This window comes from Triturus cristatus, chromosome 1_1, assembly GCF_964204655.1.
Source record: "Triturus cristatus chromosome 1_1, aTriCri1.1, whole genome shotgun sequence".
NCBI classification, from domain to species: domain Eukaryota; kingdom Metazoa; phylum Chordata; class Amphibia; order Caudata; family Salamandridae; genus Triturus; species Triturus cristatus.
This window is the reverse complement of record NC_140579.1, coordinates 493,767,289-493,793,384: the sequence shown is the minus strand read 5'-3', so window position 1 is coordinate 493,793,384 and position 26,096 is coordinate 493,767,289. Positions and strand designations below refer to the sequence as shown.

Here is a 26,096-nt window from a genome sequence, read left to right as displayed (position 1 = left end):
GGTAAATTGCTTGAGGCGATACAGCTGCCTAAAGAGTTAGCAGTCGTAAAATGTGCTGCCCATGGACAGGGAGAAGATTTTATCACGGTTGGAAACCGTTACGCCAATGATGTTGCGCAATACTGTGCTAAGACAAATCAGTCCATTAATCGGGACAGAGAGAAATGTCTTTTCTCTCTGTGATGTTTACTAATGTCTTAGAAACCTGGGATGAAGTGAAACAGTTGCAAGATGAGGCAGGAGAAGAAGAGAAAAAAGATTGGATTAAGGCAGGATGTGCTCCAAGAGAAACAGACCATGTTTGGGTTTACAGAGATGGCAGACCAGTAATGCCTAACTCCATTTTGTCGTCAATGGCAAGAATGTATCATGGCCAGGGACATTTGGGGAGGGATGCGATGGTAAGGTCATTTAAACAGACCTGGTACAATGCAAAGTTCAGGACAATTGCAGAAAGCATCTGTCAAAGGTGTTTGGTTTGTCAGCAATTTAACACTGGGAAAAAGACAGTGGTGAGTCTGGGAACAATAGGCAGAGAAGGAGGTCCTTTTACAAGAATGCAGATTGATTGCATTGAAATGCCCCAAGTAAACAGACTGAGGTATGTTCTAGTGGTAGTCTGTTTGTTTTCAAGGTGGGTGGAAGCTTACCCGACTAGAAGAAATGATGGAATAACAGTGGCAAAGTTACTGTTAAGGGAATTGATTCCTAGGTACGGGTTTCCAGTAACAGTTGAGTCTGATAGAGGTGGACATTTTCAAAATGAACTCATGGGTTTGATTTGTGAAGCATTGAAAATACAGCAGAAGCTACATTGTGCATACCGACCAGAGGCTTCTGGTGTGGTTGAGCAGATTAATGGCACAATCAAGAACAGGATTGGAAAAATGTGCTTAGCCACTGGCATGAAATGGCCAGATGTTTTACCTCTAGTGCTGATGACTATTAGATCTACTCCAGATAGAACTACTGGCTTGAGTCCGCACGAAATAATTATGGGACGTGCAATGCGCCATGCATTTGTGCCTGTCAATAAGTTGATGACAATAACTGATGACATGATTTTGGATTACTGTAAAGGCCTGGCTGACGCAGTTCATTCTGTGTTTCACCAGGTTGGAGAAGAAGCTACCACACTTGAGAAGAAGCAAGCCCATGATCTGAGTCCAGGAGACTGGGTGAGGATTAAAGTTCACAGAAGAAGAAATTGCTTGGTTCCAAGGTGGGGAAGGCCAAGACAAGTTATTTTGACTACGACGACTGCAGTAAAGTGTGCTGGAGTGAGACACTGGGTACATGCAAGTCATACTCTGAGAGTTCCAAACCCAAAAGAAGGGACTGGTAAAGAGTATTTTGAAGAGTCAGATTCCAGTGATGATGAAGATACAGAATCAGTGGGGAAAGAAGTAGGAAAAGCTTCGAATGAACCACTGCGAGTATCAGAAAAGAGATCAGATTCTGTAAAAGAGCCTGAAGTTTCAAAAAGCAGTGAAGGAAAAAGAAAAGAAAAGAGAAATTTCACAGAGACTACTCCTGAATCAGAAGAGGAGGAGATTGAAGAACCACTTGAGATTATACTTGAAGAAGTAGGGTCAGAAGAAGATAGAGAGGGACAGATTGCGGAAGACCCCCGAGGAGGTGTAGGGAACATTCTTGATGAGCTAGGTGAAGGGACAAGTAGACAGCAAGAAGATTGCGTGTCGGAGACTCGAGGAGGGACAAAAGTAGGGAAATCTCAAACAGTGGTGAAAGAATCTGTGGAAAAGAAGAAAGCTGCTAGAAAACGGAAACAGGAGGCACTTGAAGCAGAATTGAATGATGAGAATGAACAAACAGAGGGTCGAGTTCTGAGAAAGAGAACTTGGATTGGAGAAAGAAGTAATAGAGAAATAAAGCCGAAAAAGGTGATAAAAGGAGATCGTTGGCCTAACAACAGAGTTAAGAGGCTGAGATACAAAATAATAAGAGCAAGTACATCAAAAGCTGAACAAGTGAATGAAGTTTCGAGTCAAAGTTCAAAAGCTGAAGGAGAAGAATCAAAGGAGTCAAAAGAACCAGTAGAAATAAAAAGAGTAAGAAGACCCAACCAAAAGTACAGATCACCGGAATGGTCTTATGTGGCACTGTCTGAAGGAGGAAAAGAAGAAACAGTGACTCGAGATAATCCGGAAGAGATCTTGAGAGAAGTGGTTGAGGAAGATACTGGTGAAATTCTGAAAGTACTCTTGACTGACATTGGAGAAGAGTCGAGTACTGAGGATTTTGATGTTGGAGATCTAATACAATTTGATGTTGAAGAAATTGAAGTAAAGAATGACAAGTATCCAAACTGAATAAAGGAAGGATTCACTTGGATTAAGTGAACGAAAGGATCATTTGAAAAACTGAAACCTGAAGAATTGCTGAAGAATTTAAGAGTTCCAATTTCAGTAGTGGAGTAGTAGAGGTTAAACTAAAGTAGTAAAATGGCTAACATAGAAGATAATGGAAATAGATGTGCCTTCTTTAAAAGGTGGTGTAGAATGTGCTGCTGCTGTACTGGATTATTAATGCTTCTATGGGGTGTTTTAGTTTTATTAATTACTTTTAAAGTAGAGTTTGAAATGCATACAGAGAATGTGACAAATATAGAGAAGAATTCGCAAAAAGTAGTTCCGATTAGAATTAGTAATACTTACATACACAAAGATAGGTCAATTAATAACTTTTCTAGTAATGTTTTTTTTAAATTGTTATATGAATATGTGAAAACAATGGAAGTAAGGGATTGCTACGTTTGTATGCAATTACCTGCATCCATTTCAGAGGGTGTTACTTATCATCATTTACCAGCTACATATGGTATTTCTTGTAGTATTTTAAGTAGTGTTTTTTATTTGTTAGGGAAAGTAGATTATAGGATGTCTAACAGAGATAGTATTTTTGGGCATTTGCCAATGAACAAAGAGCTGAATCCAGCTAAAGAAGCTAACACTTTTGGTGAAATTTTTATTGAAGAAAAAGGATTAACATTAGATTACATTTTTAAGAATAATTTAACTTGCAGTCTGAAAGGAGAGGAGAAAGCTTTCCTGGATATGGTAGAAGAAAGGAGATTGAACATGCAGGAGAAAGCAGGAAAATATAAAGTGAGTGAGACAATTTGGGACATTGAGATGGGAAAAGAGTTGAAGAAAGGGGCTAGTCCAACTTTAGCTTTAGATGCACCACAGAAGGGTAAACTTTGTATTACAAGAAGGAAATCCCAATATGATACATATTTTGTTGGGACTAGTGAGTGCCATGATACATACTTCATTGCAACAGGTTGGGGTTTTAGAGGTGGAGAAGATATAATTTTTCCAGGAGTATACTATGTTTGTGGGAACAAGGCTTATTACAAGTTGCCTGACCATTGGTATGGCACGTGTTATGTGGGCCTGGTTTTTCCAAAGATTTTTCATATAGATAAAATAACAGATGTAGAACATATTAATTTACTAATGCGTAATAAGAGAGAAACTTGGTCTGAAATAGTGGGTGACATTTTTGGAGTTTTGATTCCAGCAGTGGGAATTTCTTTGAATGCTTATGGAATTCGGAAACTGTCCACAGTGGTTGATCGCTTATCGACAAATACCGCTGGAGGGTTTCTTTTGGTGAATATGGAATTAAGTGCCGTACGTGCCATGTCTATGCAAAATCGACTTGCCCTTGATATTCTATTGGCCAAGGAGGGTGGAGTCTGTGGAATGCTGAAAGTTCAACATTGTTGCACTTACATTCCAGACGAAAGCAAAGACCTGAAGGTCTATATCAAAAATATTACTGATTTGCATGAAGAATTAGTACCACTTGAAGCTGAGAATTTATGGACTAAAATAGCTAATAAAATGATAGCTGTTAAGGATTTTATTGCAAAAATAGGTAGTACTATTATAGGTAGAATATTGTTTCCTTTAACTTGTATAATTGTTGCTTTATTGATAATAAGATTAGTGTGTGTGTGTTGTAAAAACAGGGGAGGGAGGAAGAAATTGAATAAAGAGAAGAATAAAGAGAAGAAAAACAAGAGGTTGAAAAGAGAACCTCAAGAAATTGAATTAGAAGAATTGAGGGAGAGTGTTTACTTAGAGACAAAAAGGGATGATGAAAGAGTGACTGGTGTGTAATGTTGTGTAAGGGGAAAAAGACATTTCCGATTTCTCCTAAAATGGGACTACATTTTCACAAATTTTTTTTTTTGGGTTTATTTGGTGATAAAATCACCAAAGGGGGGATTGCTGGAGCAGAGTTTTCTGTTTGAAAATTCGTTGGTTTTTGAAGCTCTGGCATGTCTATTTGTCATATTAATTTTATTAATTACTAGCAATTAATTATTTGTCTTGTGCGAGTGTGTTTATATTAATCAATCCGTTTGTCCTAATAAGAGAGAGTTACACGTGGGTGCGCATGAATGTGCTGTTTAACAATAACGTGCGTGTTTTCATGTTTAAATGTTGCTATGTGCTGTTTATTTTGAGCACAAAACGCTTTCCGAATTAATGCTTTTCTATGTTGCAAGTGCTAGATAGATGCATACACATAAGGGTATTAGTGGGGTTAACACTGTTTAATCACTATGCTGTGGTAACGTTGTTTTTGTTTCTTTTAATTAAGATGGTCTATTGTGGCCTATGGTGGCCTAGTTAAAGATGGCCGATTTTGTAAGCCTGACCTCGATTTGAAAGTAGAAAACTGTGATGGAAGAGAGCCCTGCTGAATATGGTCCTGAAGTCAGCTGACCACAGTCCTTGCTTGCCTTGTGAAATTTTCCGTGAGGACATCAGCAGCCTGGGTAATCTTCGAGTGAAATGGAACGTCCTTGGCAGCCTTGGGAAAACAAAGGAGCCTTAGAGAAAGACTCTGAGCATTGGTCTTATTGCCGAGGAGAAGTAGAACTAACAAGACACATTTGTGATTCTTGGTTCCTGTTCCGTAGTCTTTATTTTGTGATTTTTCCTGAGCGGAGATTTTCGAATGTAGCAATGTTACATCCTTTCCTTCTCGTTCTGCTCAGCGGTCCAGCGGACATTACAACTTTCCTATGTATCTTTCTTTTGTTCGATTCAGTATAAGAATTGTTAGCCTAGAGAGGGTCTTGCCACTTGCCATTTGCCTTTGCCGCGTACCGAATCTGCGTTGCTGAGGATTGATGCTGAAGGGACTTCGTCTTGAGAGACTTTACCGAGAGACTTGTCCTGACCCGTTCTGACATTTAGCTAGAATAGGTAACTATGAGAAAAATGATTTATGCTGCTTGATTTTCTTTGACTAATTTTAGATAAAGCAAAAATAACTTGAACATGGTGTTGGATATTATTTCTTGTCAATTATTGTGTATTATATTTTGATTATTCGTATAGGTTGTATAGATTATGTTTATGGACAGTCACAATAACCAGGTCTTATCGACCTCGATATAGATGCAGGGTGATTAGGAGTTTTCTTTCCACAGGTTTATTGCTGCTGGTAGAGTATTTGAGCGTATGTTAGTGAAATGGGCCCTAGCGTATGATGAATGTATGTGCGTGTAACTGTGAGATTACTCTATCTGTGGTAGTGGGAATATTATACACACCCTGATCTCTATCATCCTCACGCCCCTCCGTAACTCTGAGGTGGGTGACAGTCGCCACAGGCCACACCTCAGGCTCCGGTACCGTCAAAGCACGTACACAACAAAACAATCAAGAGGCCAGAACGAATTAACAAGAGGCCAGAACGAATTAACAACACGCGACCGTGTTTGTTGAACTCTTTCCAATGCGTGAAATGTTTCTATGCATCCTTTCAGCAAAATTGGGGTGAAGCCAGCAGTCCGGTCAAACACAGAGGAAGACTACGAGATCAGGGCTCGTTCTCTCCAGTCTCCGGCTGTGATGACGGACTCGTGTTTGAGGGATGATGGCAGCCACCGCGGTCATAAAAGTGGTGCTCATAGTTATCTCGGGTGCCCTGCTCTGCTTCTTTGTGTTCCTGCCCCTTAAAGAAGTGGCACGGTTACGGCTTTTGTGCCGCTGTCTGCTGCCTAGGCAGCCGCAACACTATCAAATACGTGTTGAAAAGTATGGTGCGGCCATGATAAGCTAGAACAAGCCCGCAAATGGTGCGCGCAAGAGCGAGCACCAGGGCTCGATAATTTAAAACACATGTCGCCCCTGAGATGCGGGAGCTGCTGGTGTGCGCGTGCGGTTGTGAAAAGCAGCATATGTTTCCAATTATCGCGCCCGCGTCTGGGCACGATAATTGGAAACATATGCTGCTGCTGCGCGTAACCGCAAGCATTAGGCCGTGGGTGTGCACATGGGTGGGACAAAAAGAGGCTTTGGCCAATTGCGTGCTGTCTTTGTTAAAAAGACGCACGCAAAGGCCAATAGCCGGGGCCAAAATTACAAGCACACGCTCGAGCTGTGGTGGATTTCTGAAAATCCTTACAAAAAGTCTTCGCCAGAACAGCGCATGCACGGTTACAGGCTCGACCTAAATAGCACAGAGGTCAAATGAAGATGGAAGTTACACAAGAAGAGGGCAATGTACATAGCAACAAATGTGAAAGGAAGATCCCCAGAAAGGAAAGGTGGAAGTAGTGTGACAAGAGAGGTAAGAAGGGAGTTTGAAAGGGGAGCAGAGTGAAAAGAGAGAGGGTAGAACATTAAGAACAAGGGGAGGGCAAACAGGCTATAGGACATTTGAAAGAGGTGAGACAGTTGAAACAGGTAGGATAAAAGAGAAGAAAGCACGAATGATCTCAGACAGAGAATAGTCGTGTCGAATATGATCCACAGTTCAATAGAAGGAACAGACAGAAATAATGAAAAGGTATCATCAAAGACATCGCTAGATAATTATTCTATTTTTCAACTGGACAGTGAGGAAATGAAACTCAATCATTCTTTTCCATGCAACTTTTGATGATTCTAGTGTCATCCACGCTTCATGCGAATAGCAACGTTGGAAAAGTTTAGAATTATGTAACTAGCAGTGAGGACACTGATGGCACAGGTGGGGAAGAGTGAATATGAGATTTTCCCCAGAAGAGCTGTGCCGTGCTTCTGCCCTTATCTCCTGGAAAGATTTTTTTTTTAAAGTATCATGCCCAATAAAAAACTGTCAGTAACCTACAAAGGAGTTATTGTTTCCTAGGTCTCATTTCACTTTTCGATAACTCTCACTGAAAACCAATCTTCTACTTCAGTTTATTACTCCATGTCTCCATGTCTCCTACTTCCCCACTTTACCCAGGACTTTGTAAGCTAATCATTGTTTCGTGCCCACCCTCAAAGCGAATTATTGTCAACGTGCTGTGAGGTGTTGAATGCTGGTACCTAGTTCCCTGCCCCTACCCGGGGCTCCCAGTGCCAGGAGGGTGCAATCCTCAGGGGTGGGAAGATTTTTGGGTAATCCCTGTGCAACTGATTCTAGGAAGGAAGTGGGAGAGGCCTGCATTTCCAGATAAAGGGTACAGGTCAGCATGCCCTGCATGCAACAAAAAGACTAGGGACAATGCCAAGCAAAGCAGGAGACATTTGTAAGCCTATACAGAGAAATGAACACACAAAAACAACAACAGTAATTGTTAAAAATATAATTGAGTTGGAACATACTAAGCTGCTGTACAGGGATAGGAGTCGGTGTGCAGCCTGGTTTGCTAATTCAAACACTGTAAAAATAACATCACTCAATTCATCAGCGGAGAAGTACGTGGAACTGAATACTTCCAAACCTACAAAGCTTTAGGTAGCATCCACTGTTAGTCTGAGTTGCAGACCACTTGTTAAATGTAGAAAGCAACAGGCCAGGAGTTCCCCTGAAATAGATGGCCTAGTAAGCCACACAACACAGACAGAGCAGGAAAAAGAATCTGCAATGGAATTAAAGAGAAGTAGGTGGCAGTGACAGCTATAGCATAGCACCATAGTGGGCAGCGGAAGCAGTAGGGGATCGTAAAGAGTAGGTAGCACAGCAGAGGACACCATAAAGACCAAAGCAGAGGGGAGGTGGGGGGGGGGGTTGGAATGCACTTACCACAGCAACAGCATTGGAGGCCAACAGTTCTTCTGGCGACATTGCAGTGATGTAAGCAATATTTGCAAACACATACACAAATGTGACCAGTGGAATGGAGATAAAGATCGCCCGAGGTAGATTCCTGCAAAGAGGAAAAGGAAACGTCAGTACGAGGGGATGAAAAACTGATCGTAGACAAGAGGGAAAGCTTCAAGCCAATCACAGACAGACAAAGGTTTGTGTGAACAATGTGACTCCACCCCTGTTAGCACTTACGCCTCCAGAGACATGTATCCAAAAAAGATTTACATCGCTGAATGTAACATAAAACAAAATGAAGCCTACCGATTATTCTTCAAAAGACCTATGGTAATCTATTGGCAAGCTTTGGATCAAGTGAATGATGTCTGGTAGAGATTTCCAAGGCTACTTATACTTAAAAGGATTTGCTTAGCCTGTGTATTGCATGGTGCACTTGCTGCACAATTATTAAAGGGAGGCATCTGCATACCCCTGATAATTTGTATCATGCATTTCCTCTTTTGAGGTGTTCTAGATAAGGAATGTAGGAACACACAGATGTAGTAATTTAAGAGATGTTTATCCCATTAGAAAATCATGAAATGAATAATTGTAAATCCATAAGGGACTGGCCTATCTGTAAAACTGGTGCCACTATGAACCACGTCCAGTTTTACTAATGATACCAGAATGTTTAATTGATTGATTATTGAATTTGCCTTTTGGATTCCCCTCCTTTATATCTGTCCTACCTCATGAGCACTTCTTTTTTTTCACACTCCCCTTGGAGCAACCTCTTTCTGCTTTGCTTAGGAGCATTTAATATGGTGATCTGTTCTAAAAGTCTCTTAGTTTTCCGTGGTCTGTATCATACCCTGTTCTCCTCAGGTTTTGAGCTGATCAACCAGTAAGGTTGTAGCAAGATGTTTATTTGCAAGTCATAAGTACTGACAGACATGTTTTGGCACACCACCTTTTTCAATGTCATTATGATCAAAGTTCATATGCAATTTAAATTGTGAAGGCATACATCAAATGTGTAGTGAGTTTCATAGAAACAGACAAAGGCACAACATATATATATATATCTATATATATAACTGGTAGAATGGTGTTCCAAACTAGTCCAGAAATAAACACCAGGGTCCACAGTTATGCCAACAAAACTTGGTTTATTGCAGTCATAAGCCTGTCATGACGCGTTTCGCCCTTGAAAGGGCTTGTTCACACTTTGGATTTGGATATATATATATATATATATATATATATATATATATATAACCATAGGTTTCACACAGGCTATAGTTAGGTGGATATTTCTCTCGTAAAAAACCAATGAAATTCCCCCGTTATAGTTAGTTCAGATAACTATAACTCGCGCGCCCGCAATCCACTGCTGATGACGTCACATATTACATCACTCATGACATGGTCAGTGGCATCGCTCATGACATCACTGATGACATCATCCTTGTGATAGAGTGGCGGTCGCGCGAGTTATAGTTATCTGAACTAACTATAACGGGGGAATTTCATTGGTTTTTTACGAGAGAAATATCCACCTAACTATAACCTGTGTGAAACCTATGGTTTTTTAATTGAATTTGCAAGGTTTTTTAAATGCTAATTCCTAACTAGAACGTGTGTGAAACCTATGGTTTTTTAAGTGAATTTGTACGTTTTTTTAAATGCTAAGTTATATATTTATTAATATATTTATTTTTTTCAAGGTTTTTCACCGTGCGCGCACCCCGCGATTTAAAAAAAGAAAAAATACAATGTTTTTTCCCTCGGGGGGGGGGGGGGGGGGGGGGGGTCCTTCTGTGACCCCCTGACAAAGGCGAAGGGGGTCAGGAACTCTCTTCCCTGCCCCCTTTTCACGTTTTCCACCTTTTTTCCCCCTTTCCTTTTCAGTGCGAGAGACAAAATGGCAGACGACACTTCCTGATTTCGACCGATTCGAATGTTGACTGACATCTAACCAATCAGAATTACGCGCGCACTAGCTTTTAAATGCTATCTTCTCAGGAAATACTGAACCGATTTACACCAGACCTGCAAAAGGCACATCCCTGACCTGAGGACTACCTCTCTGCCAAATTTCGAGTAATTCTGTTCAGCCATTCGGGCTGTAGCTTGGACTAAAGGTCCTATGGAAAAATGCATGGGGAAAACGTGTTTTGGGACCCCCCTTTTTCTCGGCCCCCGCTTGACGAATCACCCCGAGACTTTCAGGGTAGGATCTGAGCGGAGCGCCCCATTCGTTTTGAAAATTTCGCGAGGATTCGTCAACCTGCGCCAAAGTTATTCAAAATAGAATTTTGAGATTTCCTATGGAAACACGATCCTAACTATAACTATCTACTGGCGACCGCCAGTAGATAATGACCTAGGCACTTTAACTGGGGTAGGTCTGGAAATGCTTGTTAAGGACACCTTGGTGCAATTGATGTTGCTTTTTCCACAATCTGCCTTTGTATATTCTAATATATGCCAAAGGCAAAAGTGGAACTGGTCCAACCAATTTTGTCCACAGATTGACAAAGCAAGAAAGCACGTCAACAAATCTATTTCTGCTTTCCTCAGAGACTATGGTATGGGTTCTATATACCACAACAACTTGCATTACAACATGCAAGGCATTTATAGAGGAGACGGTGTACATTTCACAGATGAAGGCAACAGAGTCTTCCTCTTGAACTTTAGACTCTGCATCGGTACTTACTTGTAGGAACCACAAAAAAACACTTCATTAACACAACGGCTCTTTTTAGAGCCCCTTAATATCTAAACACTTAAATTTGATTTTTAATTCTATTTTTTTTATTTTTTTCTGCCGTGCGCGTACGGTAAGCTTGCCGTGCGCGTACGGTAAGCTTACCGTACGCGCACCCCGAGATTTAAAAAAAAAAATATAAAATGTATTTTTCATACTTTTGGGTCCTTCTTGGACCCCCTGACAAACGCTAGGGGGTCTGCAACTCTCTTCGTTGCCCCTTTTTCACGTTCTCCACCTTTGTTTATCATTGTGAGACACACAAAATGGCGACCGACACTTCCTGATTTCGACCGATTCGAATGTTTACAGTCATGTAACCACCAATCAGAATTAAGCTCGCGCACGGCAGCGTGCGCGTACGGTAAGCTTACCGTACGCGCTCGGAGCGCGCCTATAGATATATATATTGATTTAAATGCTATTTTCTCAGGAAATACTGAACAGATTTACACCAGACCTGCAAAAGGCACATCCCTGACCTGAGGACTATCTCTCTGCCAAATTTCAAGTAATTCTGTTCAGCCGTTCGGGCTGTAGCTAGGACTAAAGGTCCTATGGAAAAATGCATGGGGAAAACGCGTTTTGGGACCCCTCCTTTTTCTCAGCCCCCGCTTGACGAATCCCCCCGAGACTTTCAGGGACGGAGCGGAGCGCCCCACCTATTTTGAAAATTCCACGAGGATTCGTCAATCGGCGCCAAAGTTATTCAAAATAGAATGTTGCGGATTTCCTATGGAAACATGATCCTAACTATAACTATCTACTGGCGACCGCCTACTCAATCGCTACTGTTGGCAGTGTGTTCCTTACCTGCAGCGCTTTCAGGGGGCTGGTCTGTCCTGACTGCTGTGCGTGGAGACGCACCTGAACTACACCTCCCAGGCTCCTTTGCTGTGCCTTCCGGAGGCGGAGGCGTTTCGCGCCAGAAGGCGCTTCAAAAATATCAGCGCCCCCGGCAGAGCGGGTTTCTCAGCTCGCCTACTCAATCGCTACTGTTGGCAGTGTGTTCCTTACCTGCAGCGCTTTCAGGGGGCTGGTCTGTCCTGACTGCTGTGCGTGGAGACGCACCTGAACTACACCTCCCAGGCTACTTTGCTGTGCCTTCCGGAGGCGGAGGCGGACACCCAGTGTTTCGCGCCAGAAGGCGCTTCAAAAATATCAGCGCCCCCGGCAGAGCGGGTTTCTCAGCTCGCCTACTCAATCGCTACTGTTGGCAGTGTGTTCCTTACCTGCAGCGCTTTCAGGGGGCTGGTCTGTCCTGACTGCTGTGCGTGGAGACGCACCTGAACTACACCTCCCAGGCTCCTTTGCTGTGCCTTCCGGAGGCGGAAGCGGACACCCAGCGTTTCGCGCCAGAAGGCGCTTCAAAAATATGAGCGCCCCCCGCATCGCGGGACCGCGCGCGGGCGGCGCCGGGCTAAGCCTGGGCAAAGGGCGGGCCCTCTGTGGCCCTCAGAGGCTCGAGGAGACTGGACTGGGCCTATTTATTTACCTTTCGTGTTTTAAGTATTATTCATTATTTGCATTATATAATTATGGTGTGCACATTCTCCTTTTGATCAGGAACTCTTCGTTACTCTCCTTCAAATATTTCATCTTTTATTATTTAATTTATATTTATTGCATTCATTTGGGGTTATAGTGCTTTGTTGTATAAGGATGTCGGCTAAAAAACTACGCTCGGGGAGAGTATTAGGGGATAGGGCCTGTATGTTGTCAAGATCCACTCCCCCCAGTAACAGATCTTCCAGTAACTCGTTATTAAAGGGTCAATCCCAGCTGCCTCAATTTTGGGAGAAGATGGTTCCTTGTAAGGGGAAAAAAGACCAATCGGATATACCGCCTATTGAAGATCCCTTCCCATTGCCACCTGATAGGTCAGGAAACAATGGGGATGTTTCTTTACATTCCAAGATTGGGCAGCAAATTAATGTGTCCGTTATCTCTACAGAGCTACCACTTACTGATCCCACTAGAGGTCCACAATTAATGATGGACAGTAAGGGAGATTCTCAGTTGTCAAGTATTGACCTGGAGCTTTGTGGTCGATACTTAGCCGACGGTCCTTTGAAATTACCTGAAGTGATTAAACCTCCGACTGGTGTTTCTTCCTCTGGTCTCTTTCTCTTTAGTAGTACCCCTTCCTTAAAATCGCCAGATGTTTTTTCTCAGTCTAATTTTTCCATGAGTCCACTGCTTAATTTATCTGGCACTGGTCATACGGGTCTGCTCGGTTATGATAAAGTGGAAAAACCGATTTCTGAATCCTTGATTGCATTGGAACATTTGCTGGCATCCATCTTACAGTTATTGAGTAAATTTGTGGGAAGCTCTGACTGCATTCTGGAATCAGTTACCCAGATACTAAATGCTTTATTGTTAAAAGTGCCGGAAAAGGTTCCTGATGCAGTTCCTAAAGTAAGTCTTCAGGGGCATGAGTTGGGTAGTGTGCTCTCAAATGAAAATGCAAACTCAGTTCAAAATAAACTCGTGGGTACCCCTAAAAATAAGCCCCATGTAGCTCCCAATTTACCCGTATCTAATTGCGCAAAGATCTGCGACCTTGAAATTGAAGAAGAAAGTGTTGAGGTTGCTGCTCTAAAAGCTGAAAAAGAAATATTTACAATTTTTGTCCCTGAATCAAAGGGGATAGGGGGGGTTGAAAAGGGAAAAATTAGAAAACAAAGAAAGAATTTAGGAAAAAAGAGGAAACCAATCCGTAGATTCAGAAAGAAAAAGCAGAAACAAATTATTTTTGAGGATTCTCAGGTTTTAGACTTTAAGGTCCATATGACCGGAGAATCGGTGGGCGTGGAGGCGGTTTCTCATCCTTTTGATATCTTAAAGCCTTCAGTCCCGGGCACAGTAACCATTCCTGATTGCCCGGTTTCCTCTGGGAATGGTCCCCCACTGGATGTAGGGAGATGGGCAACTCCCCTTCCCGTGGTAGAACTGCCTGGGCTGGTCCCCTCGCGGTCTGTAGCTCTTGATCCTTTTGCCCCCGCTTTCCCTGCTCCGGATGTTGGTGAGGTACGGCCCCAGCATTTGCCCTCAAAAATACCAGAAGTCTTTGTAGATACATTTACAGTAGATTTCCTACCCTTATTTGATTCGGACTTATTCCTAAATAGAGCATGGCTACTCAAATATTTTAAGGATATTGAGAGCCTAAAATTAATTCAATCTAATGATATTGATTTAGTTTCTATATTAGGAACAGCCTCCGCTCCTTTTGTTAGGGTAAAGTTTTATTCTAAACTTATACTAAATCTTATTTTGCAACAGGCCGAGAGTTTTCAGTGTAGGGGAATCGATGTTTTACCTGTTCTCTCCTTTGGGAGAAACTGTTTCCCTCTTAATAGACTCTCTCAGCAGGGCAATGGTCAAGATAGTCTGTCTACCTTTTATGATGAATTAAAGATTTCAGTCTCGAAAAATACACGCCGGGTGACTCAGGTAAAGCCAGTTTCGCTAACCCAGAATATTCCTCCGATCAAAGATAATCTTCAGTGGAATTGGTTGCCTGGAGTTTTGTCTACTAAAACTTTAGACAATCCTAAGCTTTTTCAACATCTTTAGCAACAATTTAAAAGTTATCTCTTGGAATGCTGCCGGGATACATAACAGTCCCGAGAAACTACAATATTTATTCTCCATGAAAGCTAGCATTATTTGCCTCCAAGAGACCTGGTGTCCTAGTAGATTACGTGTAGGGAAAGATTATTTTGTCCTCGAGGCAAGGGCATTACCATCAAAGAAAGGGCATGCAAAAGGTGGACTTGCGTGCCTCTTGTCAAATAGATTGAAATGGAATTTTACCCATTATGTTGACCCAAGGAACCTTTTTCAGGCAGTGACCCTCTGCTCGTTAACAAGTAGGGGTACCAATACTTCATTGGTAATAATAAATGTATATATTCCCTCAGATGAATGTTTTAATATTTTATTGAAGCAAGTCTTTTCATATATTAAACAGATTAAAGAGCTAGATACACCCCCCCATGTGCTGTTAGTTGGTGATTTTAATTGTAAAGTTTCCAACTCTAGTTTAGAGTTATTTAGAAACAAATGTAAAGAAGAAGCCTACCTTATTCCTCAGATTCTCTTCCCTAATAAAATTAAAACTAATAAAAGAGGGAAGATGTTATTGGAAGAACTTTCTGCAACTGAGGGGTTAATAGTGAATGGTAGGCTCCCTTCCGATTTCCCTGCTAATTATACTCATAGATCCCCCTTCAGCCAGTCAATCTTGGATTATGTAATCATTGACTATGATATCTTTTCTTCAGTAAAAGATTTGGTAGTCTTACCGACATTATTTAGTGATCACAAGGTGATTACTATAAATTTGTCTTTACTTTTTCCAAATTCTGACTCATGGTCTCTTAATAGTGATATAGTTAATTTTCATAAGGACACTGGAAGATGTTTTTGGAATTTTAAAGCCAGGAAGGGCCTGAAGTGTATTTTAGGAAAAACTATCTTAGAATTGAATGATTGGCAGGGTTCTGAACTGACTCATTTTGAGAATTTTATGAAGGAGGTTATTCGTGTTGCTAATAGATCCACTTTCTCCGAAAAAAGGAGCTTCATTCCCAGTTCCCTGATCCCTTTAAATAAGGCAATAAACAGGTTAGTGCGGGAACAATTTTTGTGCAGATCTACTGAAATAAAAAACAAAATATATTTGTTAAAAAGAAGGATAAGTCGCATCAGGAAGAAACTTAAAAAGGAAAAAGAGGATTCTCTTTGGATAAGTTTACGGGAGGCGGTTGTTCATGGCAATGTTAGAACATTTTGGTCTCTTATTGGAGAGGGTTGTGGAGTCAGAGTTAGCCCTCATCCCATTCCTATTGCTGAATCGTTATGGGTTTCGTTTATCTCCGCCCTTTATGCTGGGAATGGCGCAGCATTTGAATGTGAGTGCTCCCTAGGAGCTACTAGAGACGCTGAGCCTCGTATTGAAGCCCCTTCAGAGAAAACCATTGAAATGGCCATTAAGGATATGCGTTCCTCTGGAGCTATGGGGCCCGATGAACTTCCCATTTCGATACTAAAGTTAGACCCTGTTTTATGGAGTAAGATTCTTTTTCCTTTATTTAGAGCTTGCTTCTCCAGTAAGATTGTGCCATCCTCTTGGAAGGGGAGCATTTTGGTTCCCCTGTTCAAGAAGGGCGATAGGAATAAGCCAATGAACTATCGTCAGATAGCCCTTCTTGATGCTATTGGAAAAGTTTTTTCCAAATGCCTTCTATCACTAATTACTGACTGGGTCGAGGCGAACCAGATTTTACCCCTTGAACAAACGGGTTTCCGTAAAGGGCATAGTACTTTGGATAACCTTACAGCCCTGGAGGTTATTCTGGACAAATATGTAAGAGTTCGGGGCGGAGGAGTCTATGCGGCTTTTATTGATTTCTCCACAGCATTTGACAAAGTGGATCGTCCTTTGCTGTGGAGAAAGCTAGCTATATTAGGTATGCCCTCTCTTCTATTAGACCTAGTACGATCTTTACATACGGACACTTGGTGTCGAGTGTTACAGGGTGGAGAAAGGGGCCTCTCGCGGGCTATTCCCTCTACTAATGGTTTAAAACAAGGTTGTCTTCTGGCTCTCCTGTTGTTCTCCCTGTATATTGCTGATCTTCCAACTTCGCTTGCATCTTGTGTTGGCATAGCCCCGGTAGTGGGGGGTTATCCTATAGCCTGCCTTTTATACGCTTACGATATTCTAATCCTAGATCTAACTCCTAAAGGTTTAGCTAATCGTCTGCAGGCCTTACATGATTTTGCTGAGTCCCACTTCATGAGGATAAATGCCACAAAAAGTAAAATTATGTGCATTACAGGGAGGAAAAAATCTAAATCTGAGAATTTTGGCTGGTCAGTAGGTGGTCAGAAATTGGAGGTGGTTAAAACATATACCTTTTTAGGAAGAATAATTTCTGCAAACCTGAGTGAGAGGCAGCATATTGATAACAACTCTCGTAAAGCCCTGTCTCAAGGCAAAAGTTTGAGTGCTCTTTATTCCGCCACAGGGAGAAGACACTTTGCTTGTTTACTCGAGGTTTATAAGGCAAAAATCCCTTCAACCCTCCTATATGGAATAGAATTGGTCGATTTAAAACACTGGGGTTTTCTACATGCGATTGAAGGAAAATTATTAAGGTCTTTAACCACTCTGAATTCTGCTTGCTCTACAGCTGCTCTCAGACTTGAATTTGGTCTACGTAGCAGTTGGGTACAGGGCCTGTCTGCCTTAGTACGTTGGGTCGCCAGCCTTGCTAGAGGAGAAATGGGGACTCTGAGATCCCTTCTCAAGAGAGAATTATTGGAAAGTTTTAAAGAGCACTCTCAAATTGTTAGGAATTTCAGAAAGGCTGTGGCACTTCTTGAATTAGATGAGAGTTCTATTTTTACTATTTCTCCTTCCCAACTAAAATCTCTTTTGAAACAGGCTTCCTGGACTCTTTGCTTCATGCTGGACAAAGAATCCATGATAGCTAAGAAGCGAAGCGTCCTTTTGTTTAATACATATTCAAGGAAGCTTGTTCAACCTTACGTATTTTGGAATTTATCACACGGCATTCGGAGATTTTGGTTTCTCTTGAGGCAAGATCTATTGCCTCTTAATACTCTTTTGGCTAAATGGTATGGGCCTTCCCCTTTATGTAATTTGTCTGCACAGGATTGTACTCACGTATTGTTTATATGTCCTGCATTGCGTTCACTTCGTTTAAAGTGGCTAAGATCAATTTGTTTACAATTGGGTATTCTTGATGCGAATTCTTTTTTAAAGGCCTTATATACTCCTCCTAATGAAATGTTTTGCTTCAATATTTTTAACTTTTTTAAAGGTTTTTTAGATATTTATTGATGAAATAAGGAGGTCTGTGTCGTAGTATGTCCTTTTTAATGGAGAGTGTTGTAATTGTTTTCTTTTTTCTTTTTATGACGGAATATGTAAATGTATTTGTGTATTTTGTTTTTGTGGCCCTCTTCGGAGTGCCAAAACATAATAAATAATTGAAATAATTGAATTAACGAATCCTCGCGAAATTTTCAAAATAGGTGGGGCGCTCCGCTCCGCTCCTACCCTGAAAGTCTCGGGGGGATTCGTCAAGCGGGGGCTGAGAAAAAAGGGGGGTCCCAAAACGCGTTTTCCCCATGCATTTTCCCATAGGACCTTTAGTCCGAGCTACAGCCCGAACGGCTGAACAGAATTACTTGAAATTTGGCAGAGAGGTAGTCCTCAGGTCAGAGATGTGCCTTTTGCAGGTCTGGTGTACATCTGTTCAGTAGGTCCTGAGAAAATAGCATTTAAATCAATATATATATCTGTAAGCACGCTCCGTGCGCTTACGGTAAGCTTACCGTACGCGTACGGTGCCGTGCGCGAGCTCAATTCTGATTGGTGGTTACATGACTGTAAACATTCGAATCGGTCGAAATCAGAAAGTGTCGGCCGCCATTTTCTGTCTCTCGCACTGAAAAACAAAGGTGGATAACGTGAAAAGGGGGCAACGAAGAGAGTTGCAGACCCCCTAGCGTTTGTCAGGGGGTCTACGAAGGACCAAAAAGTACGAAAAATACATTTAATAATTTTTTTTAAAAATCGCGGAGTGCGCGTACGGTAAGCTTACCGTACGCGCACGGCAAAAAAAATAAAAAAAACATAACAATCACATTTATTAAATACATTGAAGGACCCCCAAGGGAGAAAAAAAAATTGTTACTGTGTAAAAAAAAGGCGAGGCGCGCACGGTATTAACTGCGCAACGTGGGTGCTCGGTGCGTGAAGCGCACCGAGTGCCCACAGCGCGCGCACGGTGCGCGAAGCGCACCGTGCGCGCAGGTTGTGCGCACGGTGAAAAATCAGAAAAAAAAATAAAAAATAAATACATAACTTAGCATTTAAAAAACCGTACAAATTCACTGAAAAAACCATAGGTTTCACACACGTTATAGTTAGGAATTAGCATTTAAAAAACCTTGCAAATTCACTTAAAAAACCATAGGTTTCACACATGTTATAGTTAGCTGTACATTTCACTTGTAAAAAACCAATGAAATTCCACGTTATAGTTAGATCAGGTAACTATAACTTGCGCGACCGCAATCCACAATGTGTCATTTCAGATGTCATCATTGATGTGATGAGTGATGTCACTGACCATGTCATGAGTGATGTAATATGTGACGTCATCAGCAGTTTATTGTGGGCGCGCAAGTTATAGTTACCTGATCTAACTATAACGTGGAATTTCATTGGTTTTTTACGAGTGAAATGTACAGCTAACTATAACATGTGTGAAACCTATGGTTTTTTAAGTGAATATATATATATATATATATACACACACACACACTATTAGGTCATTGACTAACGCTATTAGAGTACCAACCCCTGCAACAATTTCTCAAAACATCAATTTATCTGCCAAAACACAAAATCTATTGCTTAAAGGACAAGCATTTGCAATGCAATAGGTCTCGCATTAGGAAAGTTTGTGCTTTTTGTATTGTAAATTGACAAATTTTTTATTTATGTGTTGGTATTGAAAATATTGAAATTACTAGCTTTCTCATGTACAATGTCAATAGTTTTAACTGTTGCAAATGTGACACCTATAGCATTTGTAATGCAATATGTGTTGTATTCACGTGACTTAGATGTATTGATATTACAAATAACAATGGCTTTTAATTTTTGCAAATAATTAATACTTAAATAAAAGGTAATGTAAATTATAATGGCAATCGTTGAAACTTTTGTTAATAACTCTTGTGAAGATTATGTTTAGTGTATTTAATTGTGCCTAAAATCCAAGAACAGAAGTTAAATATTATCATTTTTTTTGTGCCATTTGTAATAAAGCCTAAATATTGAGAGAACATATTAGAGCCAGTTGTTGTTGAATGGTTGTACAGATTGATACTGTGGTGGTGTCGAGTGATGCTGTGGCGTTAATTGATGCTGTGGTAGCGCATAGTGATGTAGTGGTGCCCTTGAGTGATGCTGTGGTGGTGCTAAGTGATGCTGTGGTGATGCGATAGATAGATAGATAGATAGAGCGCAATAGTCCAATAGATAAAGATAGATAGATAAGATAGATAGATAAGATAGAAAGAGAGTGAAGGCGATAGATAGAGTGTAATTATGTAGAATATAATTATGTGGCACTGAGTGGTTTTATGTGGAGTGTATGTTGATTTTAGTGGCGTGTAATTATGTGGCATTGAGTGTTTTTTTGAGTGTATCTTGCATTGTTTGCATTGTAATTAATTGGCACTGAGTGTTATTTGGAGTGCATGTGGCATTGAGTGTAGTGTAATTATGTGGTGTGTAATTATGTGGCGCTGAGTGGTATTTGAAGTGTATGTGGCATTGAGCGCTGTGTAATTATGTGGTGTGTAACTATGTGGCACGGATTGGTTTTTGGAGTGTCTGTTGTATTGAGTGCATTGTAGTTATGTGGCATGTAATTATGTGGCTCTGAGTGGCATTCGGAGGGTATGTTGCCTTGCCTTGTATTTCTATGGTTCCTTAATCCCTTAGAGGCAATTCTTTTATTTTAAATAAAAGGATGGTAGTTAAATGGTGTTTACGGCAGGATGGTCGTTAAATGGTGGCTACGGAGAAGCTGTGTGCTGAAAGGCAAAGAGAACACGGGCATGAAAGTGAAAGCGAGGATGAAAATGGAATGAGTGTGGCAGGATGGTCGTTGAATGGTGGCTACGGAGAAGCTGTGTGCTGAAAGGCAAAGAGAACACCGGCATGAAAGTGAAAGCGAGGATGAAAATGGAATGAGTGTGGCAGGATGTTAGTTAAATGGTGGTTACGGGGAAGCTGAGTGCTGAAAGGCAAAGAGAACACGGGCCAAAGCTGGAAGAAAATACGAGCTGCGAGAGGCATGTGTGTGTGGCAAACACTGGTGGGGCTCAGAGGATTCTGTTGCTGCCTTGATGCCTGTGTGTGTGAGCAGTGGGGCTGTGTGTGTGAAGTGCCTAAAGTTGCAAGAAAACATATGGTTATTTAAATCCTTAGACGCAGAATTAATGGAGCTAATGTTATCGACCTTAGAAGGATGAAAAGGGAATGAGCGCGGCATATGTTAACTTCGTAAGCGCAGAAAGCGTGCAGGGCAAACTTATTATTTTGGTTGTATGAGACTCAGATCTGGGCAAAGCTGCAAGAAAACACGGAGGGGGGAGGGCGGGCTGTGTGCTGAAAGGCAAAGAGAACACGGGCATGAAAGTGAAATCGATGGATGGCAATGCGTCCGTGAGACTAGCCCTGTGGTGGGGGAGGGACAGTTGCGAGAGGCGCCATGAGGAAACAATCTCTCGGCATGCTGGGGCGGGGGAGCGCTTTCCAGGCGGGGGAGCGGACCCTTTGAAGTATGATGCCGAGGCTGTGGAGCCCCACCCCTAGCCTCACCCACTTGCCACACCTCTGGCTCAAATTAATGAGTACCTGCACTTATTCTTTCCCATTTAAAGCACCGGGGGGGGGGGGTGTACTGCCAAAAGAAGATATTTCCTGCGAGCGCACAACCAATGCCCTGTACGTCTTTGAGTTAAGGGGGTGTGGGCTTGTAAGTGCTTGAACAGAAGCAGCCACAGAAAGGGAGAGGTCAGGATTTGGGGGGTAGAGAGGGTTTATGGAGAAGGGGCCTTGTCCGCGATGACCAGACATGGGGAGAAGAAGACAAGCACCACAGATGTACACTTTCACAAATCACACTTGTGCTCATACAAACGCAAGAACTACAGATATACACACTCACAAATCACACTTGTGTACATACAAACACCCCAGATATACAGACATTATCACACTTGTGCACATACAAACACAAGCACCACGGATATATACACTCTTAAATCACACGCATGCACACACAATCATAAGCACCATAGATATACCTATTTTTAAATCATACCCGTGCACATACAAACACAAGCACCACAGATCCACTCAAATTACACGTGCGATCACAAAATGCACGCAAAGCAAGGAACTGCATATCCCCGAAGCAATTGTGCAAAGAAGAAACTACCAGCGGACCTATATGCACATACCTATTAAATAAAGGTAAGATGGGAACAGGCAGTGAGCAGACACAGAGCACGGAGAGAGGTAACAGCGGGCAGACAAGGACAGGAGGGACACAGAGCATGAAAGGCTGTGGCTTTCTGAAAGAAGGAAAACAAAAGTTCAGACATTGGGGGATTGTGTAGAGAAGCACTGGTAATGTTTAGGGCAAAGAGATGTATTTAAAGGAGACATAGTGAGCAAGAGGTAAAGCAGGGAGGGACAGGAAGCATTAGCTTGTGTTTGCTGCTTGTTAACTGTTAACCCCTTCTGTGCCCATGACGAGCTGGACTCGTCATGGAGCACAGTCGCGCTGTGCCCATGACGAGTCCAGCTCGTCATGGCACCCACCCACGGGGGAAGCGCTGGCGCTCCCCCCGTGAGTGGTCGATCTTTTTTTTTTATTTTTATTTTTTTTACTGGGAAGGCGGGGGAAGACCTTCCCCCCGCGTCATCAATGATGTCAGCGCGCGAGCCGCGCTGACGTCATTGGAGGTTTCCCGTTTGCTCTCCGTGGCGCAGGAAGCAAATGGCTTCCTACGCGTCAGAGAGTAAAGGTGAGTTTTGGGGCTGGGGAGGGTTTTTTTTTGCATCGGTGGGTTTGGGTTAGGGTGGGGGCACTTTGGTATGCCCAGGCATGCCACGAGGCTCGGCTTCGTTCCTGTGTGCCTGTTGTTGCTTCCCTGTGAAATGGATCCAAATTTGAAAAATGCTCGTCTTTCTAGTTGCTTCCCTGTGAAATGGATCCAAAAATGCCGAGAAATGCCCTTCTTTTTTTCAAATCCAAAGTGCAGCAGCATGTAGAGAAATAGAATTTCTTATATGAGAATTAAATACCTAACTAATAGCAAGACAGAGGGGTTGCAAAGTGGCCAGATTGTTTTTTTTTTACATCCAAATTCACCAGCATCACTTTACAGAGTTTGCCAGTGAAGTGCTACTTTCATTTTCTCGTCTTTCTTTGAAGAGCATTGTTGTTTCCAGGTTGGGAGAGTGTACCATTCCTGGAGGTACTGCAATACCTGGTTGATGGGTGGATTGGAAAACACAATGTGTACCATGGCTCTGTGTTTATGGATGTGGTCTTTTTATACCATACTGCTTACGTTTTGTAAGGATGTAAGCAATGGACAGTGAAACGGTTCCCTTCAGGGCCCTCTAGTCATGTCCATAACTTTTCAGGTGAAACCACTCGGTGATTTCTGAATAGTTAGTGAGAGATCGTTTAGGTAACCATGTTGTTTCTGCTTACATTTCACATGCTTTGCATTCCCTATGAGTGGTTGCTTTTTTAAATTTTTTTTTAGGCAGCATATTACTCTTATGAAGTGCATAATTTGAATTGAGCCACATCCAAGTGTTTATAGCGGGCACAATTAGGTTACAGCTGAAGGCAGTGCGAGTTTCAGTGGGCAAGTATGGTGTTCAGTGGGGATGTGGCACTATGGCCAGAAATGTGGAATTTGGAACTGGGGAACCGGGTTCCGCATTCATGACCAGTCCACCACACCACTGTACTGAGGGAGCACATTCCCATGCTAGACCGTAGAAGGCCCCACTAGACCTTAGAAGGCTTGATGTCTTAGCACAAGCAGGTGTACCCTAGTTGTGTCAATTGTGGGTTAACCTTGTAGGCCTGTCCACCACAATCCATACTGAAGTCCATCTTAAATTTCCCACCTCCCAGCGTTCCCCTGGGTCTCCCGGTAAAAATGGTGCCTCACTTGTGTGGGAGGCCCAAGTACCCGCGACAGGCAAGGGCCCAAAACGTAGTGAGGTGACATCAAAATTGCCTATCTCAAAACCACCTGGTTTGCAAGGGGGGTCACCTGGGTTTTTGGCCCGGTGCTCGGCGGCCATCTAGGGAAACCTACCAAACCCATACATTTCTGAAAACTAGACACCCAGGGGCTTCCAGGGAGGTATGGCTTGCGTGGATCCCCCAACGTTTCCTTACCCAGAATCCCCTGCAAACCTCAATTTTAGCTGAAAAAATCACTTTTTTCACACATTTTTGTGTGGGAAAGTTGTGACATCACTGGGCTCACTCAAATTTCCCACCTCCCAGCGTTCCCCTGGGTCTCCTGGTAAAAATGGTGCCTCACTTGTGTGGGAGGCCCAAGTACCCACGACAGGCAAGGGCCCAAAAACCCAAGTGACCCCCCTTGCAAAACCAGGTGGTTTTGAGATAGACAAATGACCCCTTGCTGAATTCAGAATTTTGTCTTCTTCTCGAAAATGTATAGCTTTCCAGGATCCATTATTGCTTTTGTACCCATTTCTGCCATTAACTGGAAGGAGGTCAAAAGCTCAAAAAATAGCAAAAATAGGCTATGTCCCAGAAAAATGCCAAAACTGTGTAAAAAATGTTGGGTTTCTGACAAAAGTCTGGTATCCCCGAAAAGCTGGGAAAATGGTGATTTCAACCCCACAAACCCTTTTTTGATAACCTTTGCAGGGAAGAACCCAGATGCTTTCATTTGCAGCCTGTTTTTCCAATTTTTCTGGAAAAAAACCAAATTTTGCTGTATTTTGGCTCATTTCTGTGACCCCTCCAGGGGAATCCACAAACCCTGAGTACCTTTAGAATCCCCATGATGTTGGAAGAAAAGGACGCAAATTTGGCGTGGATACCTAATGTGGTCAAAAAGTTACAGGGGCCTAAGCACACACTACGCCAAATAGCCAAAAAAAGGCTTGGCACAGGAGGGGGAAAAGGCCTGGCAGCGAAGGGGTTAAGTGAAGACGTCTCACTGTATTGCAACCCGAAGAGGTGGGAACCGAAGGCCCCGTTGGAAAGTTAAATGGAATGCTTTTACCCATGCTACCGGTTCACCTGAAAGAAGTCGAAAAGATGCAATCTAAAAAATCAGGGTTGTATGAGTGCAGAGAGGGAGGTCCTATCCCTGTATGTCTCAATGTGGCTCCAGTGCTGCTCTGCGGGGTGTGCGAGGGTCAGACGAGCACATGTTACTCTTGTGCCTGCTGCTGCTCCTGGGCCCCAGCCGCTTCCTATGTGATCCTGCGTGGCGGCTCCAGTAACAACATGGTGTCAACAACAACGCCAATCAGAAGGCATCTAGGAGGGTAATAGACTGTAAAATAAAAAAAGATCAAGAGTACAGCGAAAGCTCAATGGCAGCCTTCTTGTCTCTATCATCGTTGTGAAGCCTAAAAGGAATGTTTCTACGCACAAATCGTGTGGTGTCTAGCTAACAAATAGGGTAGAGTCTCGAGGGCAGAGTGAAACTGTTTTTCAGTAAATGGCACTCGGTCCGACAGCAGTCAATGACGTCAGAAGAGTAAGAGAGCGGAGTTTCGGTGTTTGCAAACCTTAGAGCATGGCCAGCAATGACCCATGACTACAGAGTCTGCGGTCCAGCTGAGACTGGAGTTTGATGTCTGGGATACGTGTGGTGGAGGAGGGACAGTTGTGAGAGGCGCCATGAGGAAACAATCTCTCGGCATGCTGTGGCGGGGGAGCGCATTCCAGGCGGGGGAGCGGACTCTTTGAAGTAGGATGCCGAGGCTGTGGCTACACGTGCAGGCGCCAGTGGACTGGAGCGCTTCCCCAAACGGATTGCATGGCGGCACGATGCACGTGATTGTGCGCGTGCTCGCCATGCAATCCACTTTTGGGAGCACTTTGAAATGCCCCTCTTACTAGAGTCTCGCATCGCGATTGCGTAAACGCAATAGCTAGGCGAGACCTAAAAAAAGGGGGTTGTTGAAACAGAGTCCTTGCAAAGAACCAAGCCACAAGGCAATAAAAGTCCAACAAGCGGTTAACCAGTGGTTTAAGTGAAGTCAAGCTAAGTAGTAAGGAGTAGGAGTTCAGGAACAATTCATCAAGCACCTCTGAGCAAAATCAGGAAAGGAGCACTCACAAAAGACCCAACTCCTACTTCAAACAAAAAGAAAGGGAAATCCACTTTGCAAAAAGAGAGGCTGGTCTCAGCTCCAACACCAGAACCAGCATTTTTCATATTCGGGGAGAAAAACGGGAAGCAGAAATTTCACTTTCTAAAGGACCCGATGGCCGCAATTTACACCTCCTCATATGAGGAGTTTGGCTTGCAAAGCCCCATAGTTCCCAAAAAATCCAGAATCCCAAATAAATCAGGAGAAGTAAGCCCTCTACCTTCGAAACCGCAAGTAAAACAACACCAA

General features: G+C 42.6%; 1 pseudogene across 1 annotated transcript in view; it reads right to left on the bottom strand.

Annotated features, from left to right (window-relative positions):
- LOC146870462 (large neutral amino acids transporter small subunit 2-like) overlaps positions 1 to 26,096 on the bottom strand; it is a 351,489-nt pseudogene that overhangs the window by 98,916 nt on the left and 226,477 nt on the right. The window contains exon 5 of the transcript XR_014978319.1: positions 8,047 to 8,170. The product of XR_014978319.1 is annotated as a large neutral amino acids transporter small subunit 2-like (transcript). The remainder of the gene's footprint in view (positions 1 to 8,046; positions 8,171 to 26,096) is intronic.